Source organism: Simochromis diagramma, unplaced genomic scaffold (assembly GCF_900408965.1).
Source record: "Simochromis diagramma unplaced genomic scaffold, fSimDia1.1 OVJJ01000692.1, whole genome shotgun sequence".
Classification (NCBI taxonomy): Eukaryota; Metazoa; Chordata; class Actinopteri; order Cichliformes; family Cichlidae; genus Simochromis; species Simochromis diagramma.
The window spans coordinates 177,349-196,594 of NW_024387485.1; the positions used below are offsets into that span (position 1 = coordinate 177,349).

At 41.1% G+C, this 19,246-nt stretch overlaps 1 protein-coding gene across 2 annotated transcripts in view; it reads right to left on the reverse strand.

The window, feature by feature from the left end:
• Window positions 1-19,246, reverse strand: part of large2 (LARGE xylosyl- and glucuronyltransferase 2) — a 139,619-nt gene that overhangs the window by 70,897 nt on the left and 49,476 nt on the right. For both annotated transcript variants that reach the window (XM_040016768.1, XM_040016767.1), the window contains one exon: window positions 1,936-2,036. The gene's annotated coding sequence lies outside the window, so the exon portion shown is untranslated. The remainder of the gene's footprint in view (window positions 1-1,935; window positions 2,037-19,246) is intronic.

Sequence of the window (19,246 nt, forward strand, 5' to 3'; positions counted from 1 at the left end):
ATTTAAATGGCTAAATGACCTCCTCAACATGTCTTGAAGTTCTCCAGAGGTCTGGGAATGACCTAATCATTTCAGGTGTGTTGACCCAGGGTGAGATCTAAAATCTGCAGGACACCGGCCCTCGAGGCCTGGAGTTCCCCACCCCTGTTCTAGAGGAACGGCTTGCCTGATCTGAACCCGAGCAGTGTTGTATCATTGGACTTCTCTGCAAATCAAAGTTTGTCCTTGATTAACACCATGTCTGAACACAAATGCATCCTTTAGCGCACAGCAGAGTGGCATCGGGACACTCAGTTGCAGGTCGATGATTGATTCTGTAATAGACCTGTGGCTGTGTGTTCTGGACATTTAGGTGAAGAGAGGAGCTGAGCTCCTGATGACCAGCTGGTGAGGAGTTGGGCGGGGACACCCAAAACATACAGAGAAGGTAGAAAAATCTGGCAGAGGCTGGGATCCATAGGATTGTTAATCCCAACTTCAACAGTATTCTGAGGAAAGCTGGTGACATCAGCCTCTGGACATGGACCCTGTTTCCAAACCTCAAGGTAGCTGTCATGGTGTTAATCCCTGAATGGGTTGGTGGACACTGGAGGTGAAGGGAGCCATCAAGCACTAGAAGGACTCCTGGTTGGGCTTAATTAGCCTGTGGGACACTGGATGCAACTGACCTGTGCTAAGAGGCCACGCAGAGTGTTGCTCTGGCAGATGTTGAAGCAAAACCTCAGCTGTGGAGTTTTTGAATGCAAAGTACTTGTACAACTAACTTTGCTTTTCTTTCCAAACAGGACAGAGCTATTACAGCAGTTGCACTAGTTGAAATCTTCCATTTGTAGTTTTTTCTATGCTGGTGACTGTTTCTTTTGTAAAGCTAGACTCGAACCCTTGTAGGCAGATGCTGCCTCTGTTACTTTTTGGAGGAAATGCAGCTTTAAATGCAAGTTTTAAATGTAAAGATTCAAGATGTCTACAGTTTGTGTTATCCACAGACCTAACAGCATTTAACCCAAAACTGCTCCAAGCCAAAATTGTAATTTATTTTAATTTTAATTCAAATCTGATTCATCACCCAGTCCGAACGGCCCCTGATTCAAAAGCTGTCGTTTTTAATTAAACACACTAGTCGGCCACCTGTAAAACTGCAAACATCTGATCTACAAAGACATTACTTGTTGTAAGTCTGGCACATTAAAATTTTACATAAATGACTAAAAATATGCAGACATCAATTCAAAAGCAACAGCCGAAGAAAAACAAAGTGCTGTGATGCTTCCATTTAGCAAGTCCGATGCTACAGAAAATCATATAACAGTGCAGCATCGATCGTATGGGAAGCTTCCTCAGAGAGCTGCTCCTCTGAGCTAAATTTGTACCCAAACTGCTTCAAGCACACATAAATAATTTCCACTGCAGCTCTATTAAGAGGAAGAGGAAGAAGAAGAAAAATAACACCATGTGACAGCCACAGGGGATAAATACCTTGGATGCTAATTTACACAACATAATTATGCAATGACCTTTGTGATGTGGGACAACATGTTCTAGAGGTGTTTGCTGGGTAAAGCACCACAGCTGCTGCTGCTGCTGAACATTTTAGATTTCCTGTCATGTCACACAAACAAGACAACAGAAAAAAAAATATCACAAAACCAGTCACGTAAACGCACACGCACAGGAATCAACAAAGAGCCAAAACAATACATTCACCAGTTCCAAGCAGCTCATCTCTGGATTACATCCAAGAACTTGTGAATGTGGTCTCTGAAGATTTCTCTGCATCTCATCAGATATAAACTGAATCCTATTATGTCCCCACACAGCTGATTTTACACCAACTATTCAGTCGTTTTCTTCAGAGACTCTATGCAGGTCCACACACACTCACTGAGGGGGTGTTTTACAGGCAAAAAAATATAATTAATTAAAAAGATTCCTCACCAGATTGGCTAATGTAAATCCCCGTGTGGGGTAAAGTGATGAGAAGTGACGGAGAGGCTCTTCAGTCGAAGTCAACAGGAACCATCCGGGGAAGATCCAGTCTGCAGAAATAAAAATAGCTATGAGATGACAGCAGCTGTATGACAGGACTGGAACAATTACTAATATTCAGGCAATCTTATAAGATACTAAAGAATAATATTTTTTTAACAGAAATGAACAGAAAGAGTGAAGATTTCCTCTGAGCTGCTCAACCAAAAGCATCTGAATATCAAACAGCAAAAGCTACAGACTGAGCTGTCAATCACGCAGCAGACAGAGCTTCTCATTACTGTCATTGCTCAAGTTGAAATTCACAAGGTTTTTCGGTTGCCAGCGCTCTGAAACCATGTCTCCTCTGTCGATCAACCTGCACAGGAGTGTGAGATTGTCTATTTCTTTAATTCGAGGCTAAATACTACATCACTTCCTGTGCATGCATGGGTTCAGCAGTAGGGCTGGGTATCGTCACTGATTTCTAGAATCGATTCAATTCCGATTCACAAGGTCCCGAATCGATTCGATCCACGATTCGATTTAATTCGATTCGATTCGAATTTGGGAAATTTTGACAGTCAGAAATATTATAATTCAGATCAGTACATTTACATATTTTTGTATGTATAAAAAGGAAGCTGACACACACAAGACTTTATCAAAGGTGTGAGCATCACAGCAGATGCCTTTGTGTCAAAGTAGCTGAAGATAAAACACAGAAAAACATGAAGGTGGTTTTCCTGGCCTGGGATTTTATAAAAATATTCTGCAGTACATCAAAAACGAAAGAAAACCATTAATCAACATATGAACGTTACCTCTGAAGTTACAGAGGTTTTATTAGAGACACGGCTAAGCGTTTTGCATTTTGCATAATTTTAAAAAGTTTAAATTTGTTCAATATTGAACAGCAGAAATTAGGTTTTCTTTTCGGAAGAATGTAAAACGAAAAAAAAAAAAAAACGTCGGCCGACAGCGCTGTAAACAGCGGTAGACTTGTGCGTAACAAGCAAGCGAATAATGCAGAAAACAGACAGACAGGGAGAGAGAGAGAGAGAGAGAGCTGTGCATCGTGGTGGAAGCAAAACAGGAAAAGTCAGGGGGAATTCATGACGATGTTTATGTGAAGCATAGTTTGGATCTTCTTTTGCTGATGGTTTGGTCAGTATTGTTTGGAGAGACATCAAACTAACAGCTTTAGAATCAGCGCAAAAAGGGCGTGAACACACAGCGCGGACCCGCGGATCAGAATCAGCGAGCTGTCAGCTTTCAGCCCTGACCGTCAGCTGAGAAAGGCGACATCTCACTGATTCTGATCCGCGGGTCCGCGCTGTGTGTTTACGTCTTTGTGCAGAATCCGTGTACCTGCTCTCATTTACTGTCTTAGCTGTTTGGTGGTTGTTGAAATTTTGTGATCTTTCACCTGAGATTCTGGCATTTCGGGCAAAATAAATTAATATTAAAAAAAATCGATTCAGGATTTTAATGAATCGATTTTACGTTATCCAAGCCAGAATCGATTTTAATCGATAAATCGATTATAAAAACCCACTCCTATTCAGCAGTGCAGCAGCTCGTCTTTTTAAGCAACACGGCTCAACAAGGACTCCTGTGCCATTTTAAACATCAAATGCAAAACCTTTTCAAAAAAGTCAATAAATAAGCCATTAGTAATAGTTACATACCGTATTTACCGCACTATAAGGCGCACGTAAAATCCTTAAATCTTCACAAAAATCGACAGTGCGCCTTATAATCTGGTGCGCCTTATGTATGAATTTTGGTTTGTGCTTACTGACCTCGAACCGGTTTTATGTGGCACACTATGCTCAAAAATCTGTCAAAAAAAGATTTTTAGTGCCACTTTTTGGAGCATTACGGTTACCGTTGCCAGGAGGCTCGCGGAGTAATACGTACTGTGCTTCAACACAACATTACCGTGTTGTGTGTGTATAACGACTCCAAAATGGCACCCGCGAAGAGACACGCTTACGAAGCTGATTTTAAACTTCGAGCAATTAGTTATGCAGAAGAGAATGGAAATAGAGTAGCTGCCAGACAATTCGGCATTAATGAGTCCATAGTGCGCAAGTGGAGGAAGCAAAAAGATGACCTAAAACAAGTAAAGAAGACCAAAAGGAGTTTCCGAGGGAACAAGGCGCGATGGCCGCAGTTAGAGGACAAAATTGAACAGTGGGTTATTGAACAGAGAACAGCAGGTAGAAGTGTCTCTACAGTCTCTATTCGACTCAAGGCAACAGCGGTAGCACGTGACATGCAGATCAACGACTTTCGAGGGGGACATTCTTGGTGCTTCTGTTTTATGAAAAGGCATAATCTCTCAATCCGCACAAGAACTACTGTCTCACAGCAACTGCCAAAGGATTACAAAGAAAAGTTGGCCATTTTCCGCACGTACTGCCAGAATAAGATCACTGAAAAGAAGATCCGGCCAGAACACATCACTAACATGGACGAGGTCCCCCTCACCTTTGACATCCCCGTGAACCGTACTGTCGAGAAAACAGGGACCAGTACGGTATCTATATGCACCACAGGGAACGAGAGAGAGAAAATGAGCGAGTGGCTGAGGGAAGTTTATGTCAAGAGACTGGATGGCTTTTTCCACAAATCTCCGTCTCTTTTGATCTACGACTCCATGCGCGCCCATCTCACCGAGGCTGTCAAAACCCAAGTGAAGCAAACTAATTCGGAGCTTGCCGTCATTCTGGGTGGATTAACCAAAGAACTCCAACCACTAGATATTGGTATCAACAGGTCGTTCAAAGTTAAATTACGAGCTGTGTGGGAGCATTGGATGACAGAAGGCGAACACACATTCACCAAGACAGGGAGGCAATGCCGAGCGAGTTACGCCACTATCTGCCAATGGATCGTGGCTGCTTGGGCTAAGGTATCAGTCTCAAGTGTCGTCCGAGCTTTCACGAAGGCTGGAATAATCACTGAACAGCTAAGTAACGGCAACGAGACTGATTCGGATAATGATGAGAGGGATCAGGGCATGCTTGATGCCGAAATTGCCCAGCTGTTTAACTCAGACACTGAAGGTGAAGAGTTTGATGGATTTGTGGAAGTTGAATGTACTGGAAATGTAAGTGTATTGTTCAATATTTGATGTTTAACAGCTAACAATGTTAGAGTTACTGTGAATGAGTTGGTTAGTTTTACTCATCCGATGTTTATTCTGAGTGCTTTAAACGCCTTTTTCGTGTGAGTCCGGCATGCTTGATGCCGAATTGCCCAGCTGTTTACCGTAACCAGACACGGAAGTTAAGGTTTATGTTGAAGTTGAATTACGTATGGAAAAGTGTTTTTTCACTGTTACAGCTTAACAGCCTGTGAATGGTTGTTAAATTTAACTCATCCGATGTTTATTTGATGAATGCACTTAAACGCCTTAATCCGGTGTGAGAGGGATCCGGGCATGCTTGATGCCGAAATTGCCCAGCTGTTTACCGTAACTCAGACACGGAAGGTGAAGAGTTTGAGGGAATTGTGGAAGTTGAATGTACCGTACTGGAAATGTAAGTGTATTTTTCAATATTTAATGTGTTACAGCTTAACAGCGTTAAGAGTTACTGTGAATGAGCTTAATAAAGGTCGAGTTATTTTTTGTTTGTCTTAATGCGCCTTATAATATGATGCGCCTTATGTATGAAAACAGAGCCAGTCTTCAACAGTGCGCCTTATAATCTGGTGAGCCTTATAGTGCGGTAAATACGGTACCCTCTTTCTTTGCCCAAATGACATTAAACTGAATCTTTTTGGATCATTTTTAAGACTTTTCAGTCATTTCTACCTCTCCTTTGCAGTGTTTCTTCCGGTGTACTGAAAGCTCTCCAGAACAAAGAAGACCCTCAGCTGCATGGATTTTTCAAACAAACAGTCTTAGCGATTGTATCTCATTTGCCTGTTTACCACAGAACAAATTATTTTCAGTGGAATATTCTTTATAGGTAATAATTTATATGTAGTCATACTGATGGGATATGGTATTTGATGGAGATCTACGGGGACTGTCATGATACGTTTTCTTTATTTGTAATACATGTAGTGCAGCATTTTTGTTTGGAAATACTAAACGTTCCTTCCATCCATACATCCGCTACCTTCACATGGTGGAGGGGCTTGTGTGTCCCAGGGATCTCAGGGGCTATGTTGCCAGGGGGCTTTTGCTCCCTCGTGCAGCCTCCCATGGCAGACTGGTCTCAGGTGATGGACCAGACAAAGAGAGGATTCAAAAACCCCTGTGAGTATAAGATCTAGGGAACAATTCACCCTGCCCAGGATAGGGTTACCAGGGCCCCACCCTGGAACCAGGCCCAGGGAGGGTGCCCGAGGGTGAGCGCCTGGAGACCATGGGACATGGGGCTACTACCTGTAGGGTGGGCCCATGCGGCGGCCGGGGGCAGAGACCCTGTTGGGCCAATCACCAGCTACCGAGACTAACGATTGGGAAATGGAATGTCACCTCTCTGGTGGGGAAGGACCCGATCCACCGCGTGAGGTTGAGAGGTACCAGCTCAACGCACGGCTTGGGCTCCACAACCCTGGAGAGGAGCTGGACTCCCTTAGTCTAGAGTTGCCCTTGGCGAGAGGCGGCAGGCTGAGGTAGGCATCTTAGTATCCCCTCGCCTTGCTGCCTGTACGTTGGAGTTTTTCCAGTGGACAAGAGCGTTTGTTCCCTGCGCCTTTGGGTCGGGGAACATGTCCTGACTGTCGTCTGCACCATTAGACCTGCATTCTCTTAAATGGCCACCAGGGAGCAATAGCTGTAGCTGCAAAAGTGCCCAGACCTCTATAAACATTTATGGTTTCAGTTACTTGTTTTGGATTACACTGATTAAAATGCAAACAGATTTTTTCCCCTCAGTGTCAGAGAATAAGATTCGGAAATAAACAATTGGCTAATGACTTTGAATTCCTTTAGCCAATGAGCTTGTGTTTTCAGTCTGATCCGATCGCAAAGGTGACATGAGTGATGTCACAGTAGCCACCGGACCTTTTATACTGTGGAAGTGGGATGGCTGTCCTAGACTAGCTCTGAAGCTACTTTGAAGTTGCTAATGCAAGAGTAGAAGATGACCAGCATTATTCTTGGCCTTGGCCCAAATAACTACATTCTCAAATAAATTAAGCACTTAATAATGGGCCAAAACAAAAATAAGCAAGCAAAAATAAAACCACAACGACTTAAAAATTTTTTTTTTTTTAAATGAATGTAAATGCATTTTAGGATATCATTTTCCTTAAATGTTTATTTCAGACTTTTTGATCTTTTTGAACTGTATCCATCGTTGCCTTTTCCATAAAGAATGCCCGATGAAAAAGCTCAGGAGCACTGGAATGGATCAATGGTGCCTTCCAATCAGACTGATTTACTGAGATAAAAACATCGCGGGTTATTGTTGTGAGGGGTGTTGTGTAAAACGTGACTCCAAGTCTGTGGGCAGGGCTTACAACGGTTGACTTTCGGGAAGGGAACACTGTGGGGTGAAGCTCTGGAGGGAAACAGGGGGACAGAGAAGCAGACGGCAGGAGTGAATAAAGAAGAGGGAAAAGAATTAACATACACAAAAAAATCTTGTCTTTCTTTTGTCCTCCCTGGCATTGCCTGGGCTCCATCCAGATGGCAGCTCCTCTCTTCTGTTGTATAGAACAGAGGGAGGCGACACGACGCCTGTCAAAAATCCGAGAAATTCTGCCCCGGAGCCCGATCTTAGCCAGAGCCTGTGACAAACAGTCTCCTCGCATGCCGACAGTCTAATCTGCACCAGCATCAACGAGGATGTGGGGGGGCTAGGATCATCCTGAACCACAGGAGGTCCCACACTGTTTTTACTGCAGCTGATAGCTGGAGTGATGCTGTTGTTTGTGTGCTAACAGCCCGTCTGATGGCTCCAGGAGCACAGCCAGATTGGCTCTTAGTGTGAAACAACAGCAGCCATTAAAGCTCCTCCATACGGCCTGGGGCGAGAGGAGCAGGAGGAGGGGGCCATCTACCCCAGACTGAGTCCAGCCCAGTGTGAGAAGAAGCTTGTCTTTTTGTTTTAGTTGGTAGTAAACACAATCAAGTAATTCAGCTTAGTTTGCATGGCCTTAGCTAATCTGATTATTTGATTCTTCTTACAGCAATGAAGAGATTTCTGGAAAGAGGAAATGTGCTCTTCTTCCCCACGGCCGAGGCTTAGCAGAGTTTAGCACATGCAAACGCACCATGGTGCATACTCTCTGTGTGAGTGCACAGACACGGGAGGAGGATCACTGCTCTTATCTGTCACGTGCCAATCTTAAATCCCCAGACACAGACACAGACATTGGGGGGCAGGTAAATTTCAACTGTAGGCATGCCTCAGGGTTCCCCCACCTGCTGTATAAAAATAGCTGTTGGGTGATTTCTGACCCCTGCATGCGAGAACACACACAATGCCAGAAATACACATCTTCAGCTTTTTAACATGGACAGTTTGTCATTTTTCAAGTAAACTCAATGTAATTTTTGACTTGACAAAAACTTAAATGTTCATTTAGGCTTTAGGGGAAAAGAAACAAACCCTGGCAGTTTCTTAAAACAAATTATTAACAAGTAAGTCAGATGTGTGTTGTACCAGCCTCGAGTACATCTATAAAAAATGCACAAGTTAAGTGAGGCCTTTAAATAAAAACAGACGGAATTTCTATGGAGGCAGCACAATTGATCATTTAAACAAGAGTTTCACAACTTTTTAAAATAAAAAACAACAAATGCATTCAAGATCAAATAAAATGGCTGTAACAACAAAACTAAAATAAATACAGTGGAAGTGAAGGAAATGTATTTATATTATTCGCCCAGTTCATTTGCACTCATGTCACAACAGTCCCCCGCTAGTCTCCATTCTCTTGTACTGAAACTACCAAATATCAGAGCAGATTTCGGTCATTTTAACTCACCTGTCCTAAGTTTACAGTCAAGTCACAAACTACTAAAAACACACAAGGAAACACTGATGCAATACCAGACATGGAAAAACCCCAAGTTGCTGACAGTGTCCTCTGTGTTATGTCTCTCTCTAACTAACAACCATAGACTATTTAAGAGATGGATGGCCGTCACTGTGACGTGACACACTGGCTAGTGGGCGGCTATTTTAAAGCCTCAGGTTTGGCATTGTTTTTTTTCACAAGACTGGACATGCTGGCTGAGGGGTGGACCTGAATTATAACTCCAGGAATGTTGTATGACTATAATAGCAGTACTTTGTCAATCACAAAATAACCTCATCCTAAAGCACTCCCTGTTCTATTGTCCATTAGACTATAATGGGAGCATCATTTACCAAATGAACATCATCTTACTGAAGTATTAAAGAGAACTTGAAACTTCTGACTCAGGCTATAAAGTCATTAGAAGAAATGTTTACAGAGGCCATAAATCATGCGACAAATAGGGTCATTTTCCCCATTTACGGCATTCATTGGGTTCATATTGTGTATCCGGAGGTTAAATCCATCCTTTATATATGGTGCCCTCCTTTTTTTCTTTAACTGAGAAATTAAGACCCAGTATTCAGACTTTCTTTCCATTTTCAGCGAGGTCTGGTGCTAAATAACAAGGTCAAGTAAGGATAATGGCTAGGGCACATTTCACATCAGGGACTTGTTCAGCGCAACCAATCCAATGTAGCAGATTTAAGAGTAGCTAGAAAGGTACAATAAACAGTAATGACCCAAAAGGTTGATTCTGTTCATCTGGACGTAGCGTTTTCAGTGACTTCTTCAGTCTCAGCTGACTGCACGTTTCCCAACCTTATCTGGGTATGTATCACACAAATCTGACTCTCTACTTTCACTGAAACCATTTCCTTTTCCCAATTCTGTAATTTTCAGGCCAGAACACATGGAGGCAACATTAAAGATTTAAACTGAAGTGACTTAATTGCTGACACAAACAGACACGAGTCACACCACACTGAAGCCAATTTACAGCCTTTTAATTTTTTTTCCCTTGCTACACAGTCTTTGATGTGTGAAACTGTGATCACAGCACAGCTGCAGCGGTTTCAAATTCTACAAAATGACAATGATCTGCAAAATCTCAACAGTGAACTGACTGGAGTCAGCCGAGCTAATTTGCCTGAACAGTGGTCAAGTCAAAGCCCTTACACAGTCACTGTCACTTTGTTAGGTACACCTGTTTGACTGCTTGGTGTCGGAGTATTTCAGAAACTGCTGATCTACTAAGATTTTCCCCACACAGCCATCTCTATGGTATACAGCAGGGGTGTCAAATATGGCATAATCAGCCCAGCAAAGACTCTAATCTGGCCCACTGGAAGGACAAAGGACAACATACATTTTTAAAGTTTAAGTATTTTTGGCAAGCTTTTTTTTTTTTTTTTTTTTTCAAAAAACAAGTAAAACAAAAACGGAAAAACTATTCTTTTTCAAGGGGATTCATGCTAAACTAAAGGAACAATTACAAAAAAATTAAATGACAAAAATTTGGTGACCATAGTCACCACATGTATGATTCTATGATTCACGTACGGATGCACCTGACAAGTCTGCAGCAACTGTGTGACGCTATCCTGATACGGATCAATGTCGTCGAGGAATTTGGACATAACGCTGTGCTTGAAGGGAGTGTCAGAAGACAGAACGCATCTATGTTTCTGCTTTGGCTGCTCTTCATGGCTGTACAGATTCTTTTTGAGCTAATGCAAAATAAATGAATTGGCTAATTTCATTCAATTCACAATATTAACAGCATTGTATTTAATACCCAGCTGGATGCAATTCCCCGGGTCGCAAAAAAACCCAAATCCAGCTGTATAGAACGACCTTCAGCTCTCTATTGTATGACCTGCATGAACATATCCCTGATGATTTTTCTGGGCTAGAATCTCTAGTTTCAAGTCATACTGCATAAAACATGGAGATCATTTTATAAATGGTACTAATTTAAGTAATAATGGAAGATAAACCGGGGTAAATTGAGTCAAACATGCCATTATATTTCTAGGTGATTAATAAAGAAAAGGTAAAAATAGGCACAGCAGGATAAAATTTGCCCCATCACCATTTTTAACTGCCCCCTCAGCCACTTCCCCGTAGTGCTGGTCCTGCCTGAACATCTGCTGTAGTCCACACTTTTTGCTCTGCTCTTTGCGGAAACAGCGGCTAACGAAACCCTGGTTGTTTTGCTGTTTCTGGAAAGCTCAAGAAGGAAATGCAAGTTAACAGAAGGAAAAACTGCAGCAGTATGAGCAAAAAAACAATATTGACTTGCTTGTGCTTCCTCAAAGCATCGAGTTAAATGAGTTAAAGAATTCAAGATAGGAATAGTCTTCATCTGTCCCAGACTTACTGCCATTTATCTAAATGATCTCATTTAAAAAAAAAAAAAAAAAAAAAAAAAAAAAACATACTACTACTAAGCGTCTGCATTTTCTTCATGGTTCAAATTGCCAAAGAAAAGGAAAATCAATGTCAGCTCTGAATCCAGGAGTCCTTGTGTGCCCACAGAAAGAAAGCGGCCAAGCAACAGCCCCACTGAGCCAAAGAATCAGGCCTGGGGGAGTCCAGTTAAGGAGACAACAAGGCAAAAAAAAAAAAGAAAAGAAAAGAAAAGAGGGGGATCGCAGCAGGCCAAGAGTACAACGGGAGACCAGGAAAAAAAACTGATGGAAGAGGAAAATCTTGGGAGAAGGGGAATCAACAATATCGCTGACCGAAATGTCCCCAACATCCACTTCCTGGCACGTCTTTGTCAGGACACAATCAAAGAAGAGTGACCGAGGTAATGGTTAGAAAAAAAGTAACTGTGGGAAACCGTAGGTGTCAACTGAAGGCAACCTTTCAAGTGACACAAATCACTGCCGTTTTTGTGCAACAAGCTAGGGCTGCACAGTCCTTGGCAAAACTATAATCACAATCATTTTGTTCAATATTGACAGCGTAATCTTTTGTGATGATTATTTATCGATTTTGGTGTTTAAAAAAAATGAAAACATTTATTGCGTTGTTGTGAAAACAGAACAGCGCTTTCTAATTTGTAGAAATCATCATCATTTCTTAAAGCTGTACCAAACCCTAACACGATGAAATAAACACACACTGCTTTCAGTCTTACATTGCGCTGAGGTTACGTTCAGCTGCTCGCTTCTTCACAAGGGTTTGAGGCAGGTAGCGCCACATGTTCGATTTGGCAGATTCTCTCACTGGATGACCTTACGAGAATATTTGATCCTTGATTTGATCCTGTGACGGAATACTGTGCTACATTTATATTATACAACCTTTATGGCCACAAACTAATCTCCTGTGTCACGATTTGGAGTGCATTTGATGAGCATGCATTTTAAATATTGCTACTGACTAGCTGCTACACATGTATCATGTATTAGGGCATATGAAGCTTTGGTGTTGATGAAAATAAATTAAGGGAACTAAAGGGGTAATTTATAGAGAGCTTAAGGGTTTCTTCCTTTTCCATGCTTGCTTCGTAATCTTGATGGCTTTGTCTTTGTGTTGTAAAAAACAATAAACCAGTTTTAAAAGCAACTCAAATTGGGATGGATTAAGTCAATCAATCAATGTCCTCTGCTGCTGGGGGCTCACTTAGTGATGTGAATATGCTGGGTTCTGTTATGCTTCAATATTTTATTGAAACCTTCGACCAGACGGTCTGCTTTGCTTACATAAGAGAGATGACCACATTGAATCTGTGGATTGCCGTTATCATAGACGAAATAAAAGATGGATATAGCTTCTGGCTCTAAAAAGAGTAGACAATACTGAAGCGCCTTAGTTCTTTTTAATGGCCAGCAGGGGGTGACTCCTGTGGTTGCAGAATCCAGCTGTATAGCAGAGTTTGGGAGAATAACTTCCCCTTGATCAGTGATGACAGTGAACACTTTCCTGATGAGTTAAAGCAGATTCAAGTCATACTGAACAGAACATGTTCTGTCTGTCCGTCCGTCTTTCTTTTGAGTGTGCATGCATGAGCGTCTGCTGCATGTGTGGAGAGGAGAATGAGTGTGAGGTTTTCTAAAGGTTTGAACTTTACTTTTTACAGTGGTGATTCACATTTTAGTTCTGTTCACACAACTTTCTTTCACTGGCGTGTTTTTGGTGATTTTTTCAGCAGCATATAGCACTTAGCTGGGTACGATAGCGGGAATGATATGTGGTTCTGAAGGCTTTTGGAGCCTTTCCTGTCAGCATGGTATTAAAATACCCACTGAATTACTCGGTTGAGAAGTGTTGTTTGGCTGTAGGGGAACTTGTCGAATGTGACAGCATGGAGGCAGGGTCTAGGAGAAATAATGCGGTTGTCATGTTTCTGGATTCTATAGACAAGGTGAATAGCCTAGTTGAGAGGGGAGTTGTTTTGTGAAAGATCATCCTGTCCAATTTGCCAACTATTGGCAATGATATATTGCTGCAGCAGTTGTCACATCATGATAAGCAAAGACAATGCTCCCCTCTGGGTGCACATCGGCAAAGTTGAGGCACAAAACTGCTTCGACTGTTCTGCCAGGGCTCAGCACAGAGGGAGCTCTTGTCCGTTAACGTTTTCAAATTATCTGTGAAATGCACAGAAGATGGAGGAGTTTGTTAATAATTTGCCAAAGGTTTCAGAACAACACAACATTGTCTTGAATCATCCCTCAACTCTAGAAGAACTGCAGGAGGCATTGTTGAGTAGGGGTGGGCGATATAAACGATATACGATAGAAACGATATAAATTTGGCCAACGTTAGAGATTTTGACTGTATCGCTCTATCGCGATAGCGCATGTTGATGATGTCATCAAGCTGTGCCTGTTTTGGTCGAAAGCATCGCAGTGGCTACAACCATTATCATCTGCAAATTATGGCGGGCGACAGTCATAGCAAAGAGATGAAGCACTTTTGAAATATGGGGAAAGCCAAAAACTGCGCTTCCTCCACTTCCGTAACACTGATTCATTAATGTTGAATTCTCTCGCAGCTGCTCTATTCCCATGTTGTTGCAGTATCTTAATAACTAACCTCGTATTGTGGATTAATAATCTCAGTTGTTCTCCTGACTGAAGTTTGGCCCGTGTATAGCATCCTGCTATGCGACTGCATTTGTCCCTGACCACCAGAATCCCTCACGTTAACTTTTATCGAGTGGAAAAAAAGTTGGCGTTCATCCTCCAGCTTCACTTTGCTAATGTTATGCTACCATAGCTGTGTCGCTAGCAATCACGTAGCACATCATTATATACCAGGTAGTCCAACTTCAGTAACCCTGCAAACGCCACTGCCGTTTAGTTTTCTGTCTTCATTTATGTTGGAAGTGGTAGCAGAGCTGTACGTTTTAATTAGTTTCAAAAATCTCTCAGTCAGAACATGGTATGAAATGTTTAGGTGTAAACTAGCGAGCTAACTTCCTGTTAACTTCTAACTCCGTTAAATTTAATAAATTCTGTTTTCATGGATGTAAAACTTAATTGTTACACCTGGTAAAGCAGCAACGCTGATGATTTAATTAAAGATGAAAGAATTCAGACCGTTTTTAACTCATAGTGTTTGTTTGAATTTGGGACCTGAAGTGGACGGAGTTTTGGACCCAGATTATTCCACGAAGCTCCTCACTACGGCAGCCGTAATGCTCTGACAATCCATCAAGCAGTGCGGCTTACCAAAGTTGTACTAAAACATTTTTTAACAGATTTCTGCACGCCAAAATCGGTCAGTAAGCACTACCAGAATTCATACATAAGGCACAGTCTCGATTTTTGAGAAAATTAAAGGATTTTAAGTGTGCCTTATAATGTGGAAAATACGTTATACAGAAGAAAAGAATATATCGTGATATATATCGTTACCAAAGCACATGCTTCAAATTATATCGCGATATGAATTTTAGGCCATATCGCCCAGCCCTACTGTTGAGTACGGAAAATTGCAAAGCTCCAGGAATAGATTGCCTGTGGAATTTTATAAACCACGCTGGTCCGTGTTGGCTGAAGATCTGTTGGAAGTTCTCAATGACAGGGTGGGCTAGGGGAAAGCAACCCCTCAGCTGCTGAAGAGTGCTCACTCTTCTTCCCAAGAAGGGAGATCTTTATGATATAAAGAATTGGAGACCATCAGTCTCTTAAGTGCTGACTATAAGATCTTAAAGGTTGCGATTGACCAAAGTTACACATTTTGATCAGTCGTAATGTATCCATGGCAGATCAATAAGAGCTAACATACCACTAATTTGGGATTATTTTGACATTTCTAAACTACTGGACATAAACTCTGGTCTGATTTCCCTTGACCAAGAAAAGGCAGTTGATTGGGTAGAGCACCAATATCTCTGGGATAAATTGATGACTTTTGGTTTATCCTCTGGGTTCAGTGATTAAAACCCTCTATTGTACCATTGAAAGGGTTTTGAATGGTTGACCACCATGGTCAATAGTGGTTTAAGTGCTCCTTTGAATGTAAGGAGGTATTCGACAAGGTTATGTCAACTATGTTTAATTCTGTAAATATTGAACCTTTGTTGTGCCAAATTGAAAAAAAGGTTACATCAAGTAAAACTAAATTAAATTTCTTTACCTTTTCAGCTTATCCAGATGGTATTTTTGAGTCAAATGTCCTTACTTTAACAGAAAGTTTAGATGTTTTATAAATGTGATGTAAAATGTCATCATCCAAGGTTAACTGGAGTAAGAGTAAGGCTTTGTTAGTAGGAAAATGGACAAGAGGGGGACCCAAATTACCTGATGAACTAAAATGGGTAAAAGTGGTTTAAAATATTTGGGTGTTTACTTGGGGGAACGAAAAATTGGAAAGGTTTTTTTGAACTGATTGAGAGTAGGTTAAAGAAATGCCATTGGTTTTTACCGAGAATTTCTCACAGGGCTTGCACACTTACTAACAGTCTTTTTGCATCATCGCTGTGGCACCGTTGTTTTGGAACCCCACCGAACCTATTAATGAAATTGCAGACTATTATTTGAAACATTTTTGGGACACATGCATTGCGTCCCTCAAAGTGTTTTGTTTTAGAAAAGCAGCTTTCAGGTTACTGTTTTTAAATGTTGGTTTTGATGTGAAACTTGTATGGGGGCTGCTTTATAGGCCACCACTGACCAAAAATACCGGTGATTTACGATGGCAGATTCTACATGGCATTAATGCAGGTCAATGCTTTTGTGTCTATCATCAAGCCTAGGGTTTCAGATAAATGTCCTTTTTGTTCAGTAAGAAAGACCACCATTTAGTGACATTTGGGAAGCATTTGGAGAATGCTTTACAAGACAGGCTTTTATTTTTGTTTTTTCTTACAACATGAAAAAGAAGGAAAAAAGGATGATTGTTGAATTTTATCCTGGGCCAAGACAAGTTGACAATCTATTTGAGTACAAAATATAAGATTAACACAAATACTGTTACTGTTAATACAAATGTTAAGAGCAAGAGAGATTAGAATAGAAATATTATTTCATAATGGATTATCTGAATGTTTTTCAACATCTCTGTGACTATGACGGTAGTTTGTTTACTTTAAATAATTCAGAACAACTGAATGTTTATATGGATCATTATTAAGTAAATAAATGTGTTTTTAGAAATCAATCTTTCTTTCTATTATGGCCTCTACTGGAGATCAAAAAGGAGGTGTGGCTCACAAGCTAAAAGATGGGAGAAACATTTTGGACATAAAGATATATTTTGTGTGTTTGCGTCTAATCCAGATAGGGTCAGAATTATTAGCCCGCCATAAAAATGTCATTCTTTAAAAGTATTTTGAGGCACCAAAACAAAAGAAAACTTTAACGCAGCCTTTCCAAATATTATAGTTTTATTTCTGATCTTTATATTTTAATCGCACACAGAAACAATATTATTTCACAAAAAACTAATTATTTGCCCCCCTGATGCTGAAAGTCAGTTGTGTATCTTTTTTGCTGTATAAGAGCCTGTAGTCATGCAGTTTTTAAGTCTCACATGTTTTTAGGCCATTCTTCTTTGACAAATCTCTTAAGATCCTCCAAATTTGATGATCTTCAGGCACAGACCTTGGTCTTCAGTTCACCCAACATATGTTCAAGTCGGGGCTTTGTGCAGGCCATTCAGTTGGAAATGTTTCTTACAAAGAGCGATGCATGTTTTGGGTTGGTATTGTTGGAAGACAAAGAAACGACCCAGACCCAGTTTCACAACCGACTGCTTGAGGTTTTCTTTCAAAATCTTCCCATATCAGTTCTTGGTAAATGGTAAATGGGCTGGTTCTTATACAGCGCTTTTCTACTCTCTGAGCACTCAGAGCGCTTTGCACAACTTGTTCATTCACCCAATCACACATGTTACGATCCAATGTTGTCAGTGTTTTGTGTTAGGCGTGACTGTTATGTGTTTCCTGTTTTACTTTGAAGGTCTGTCTTATCTCAGTGTGTTCAGTTTACGCTTCCTTGTCTCGTCAGTTCTGATTTGCCCCAGCTGTGTTTCCCTCCTGTTGTCCATGCCCTAATTGCTCCCTCTATGTATTTAAGCCCTGTGTTTCAGTTTGTCATGGGTCGTGATCACTGTGGTGTTGGTATCTTAGTTTTGTAAATAGAGTTGTAAAGTAGCAATTGAGTATTTTTCCCCACCTTGTATATATTGTTCACTACAGCAGCCTAGTAGGCGTGAGAAGCCATTTTTGTTGATTACGTTTTCTCCTGTTTTTCGTTTAGGAAGTTAGGTAAGTGAATTGTCTTTTGTTTGGGTCTTCAGTTTGGGTAAGAAAGCATAGGGACCATTAGGGAGTTTTGTTTGTTATTTTTGGCACTGCTCACTGCTGAAGCAAATAAATGGCTGCTTAGCAATTTTAAAAGAGATTGTTGTTTGTGTTCTTGCTTGGGTGGAGTGTGGTGGGCCAATGTTTTGTTGCGTTCAGGACACGCCTAGACCTAGAACGTAACACACAAAACACTTTTTTTAAGCTGCTTTCTATCCAACATTCCCACAGACATTCATATGTATGTATTGGAGGGTAACATGGGGTTAGTATGTTTCCCAAGAACATTTGGCATGCAGACTGGGATGGAACCACCAACCTTCGGGTTAGTAGGTGACCACCTGTAGCTCAGGTGTAGGTCTTCGTGATTCCTTCCACCTTGATGGGATTCCCAGTTCCAGTTCCTCAGATCTGACTTGATTTTACACGCTTTGAGCTTTACAAAGTTAATAGGTTTGTCCTCACCTGTAGTCGTCAGTTTGAATCCCATTCTGTTCATTTTTGAACTCTAAACTTGGCAATGGACATTTTGTCTCAGTTTACAACCACATTGTATAACAATGTTAAATGGGCTAGATCCTATATAGCGCTTTTCTACTTTGAGCATTCAAAGTACTCAAAGTAATAAACATTTTCATGTTTATTTTGCATCGTTTCAGTGAGTTTCAGCTATCCATAGTTATCAGCTCCCACAGTTTCATGTGCTGCCATTTAATCAGACGATATGTCTTTGTCAGCTGTGGAACGCTGCAGATCTCTGTCAAAACCAAGACGACATGTTAGAAATTCAGATCCAAGACTCAGAGATGTTAAGCAGTTTCAAGGAATGTTACGAGATATACAGAGTCTGAGTCACTGGGTCTGGTCATAATAAACAAGCTGATGGAAATGTATGCATCACTTTTTCTCGGTTCTTTAAAGATTGCAATTTTTGGTCTGAAACGCGCTTCGTACCACGTTTCTTTTAAAGTTAAAGTATGTCTAACTTTGATCACTATCCATATGCTTTGCAACAACAAACAAACATCACAAATGCTGCTCCGCCTCTCAGGAGAAATTCTGCATTTTAAGAACACATGGTGAATCCAAATGCATCAAGACTCTTGTTCTGTGGGGACAAAAACGTCTCTTTAATTCATCTCTTCCTTGTTAACTCAAGATCAAATGGCACTGCTCTCTCTCACCTGGACACACAGACTAAAGCAATGAAATGCTGCAGGGCTTTTCAAATATTCACAGCATGTTTTTCTGAAAGCACGCACATTCATAGTCAGGTTAGATTTTGGGATGAATTTGGGTTTGGAATCCTTAAATTTTCAGTGCTGCTCAAACTGCCGAGAACGTTGCTGCTGGGTGAAAAACTGGGATGAGCTGAGATAAGAAAGATTTCCAGATGAGTTTGGGGACTTTGGGAGGGATTCTGGCTTTGGTTAGAGATGGGAGAGTGAGGAGGGAAGTCGAGGGGGGTTAAAAGCTTCGACTTTGTTATTCTTCTGCTTGGCATAGAGGACCAAAATAGAG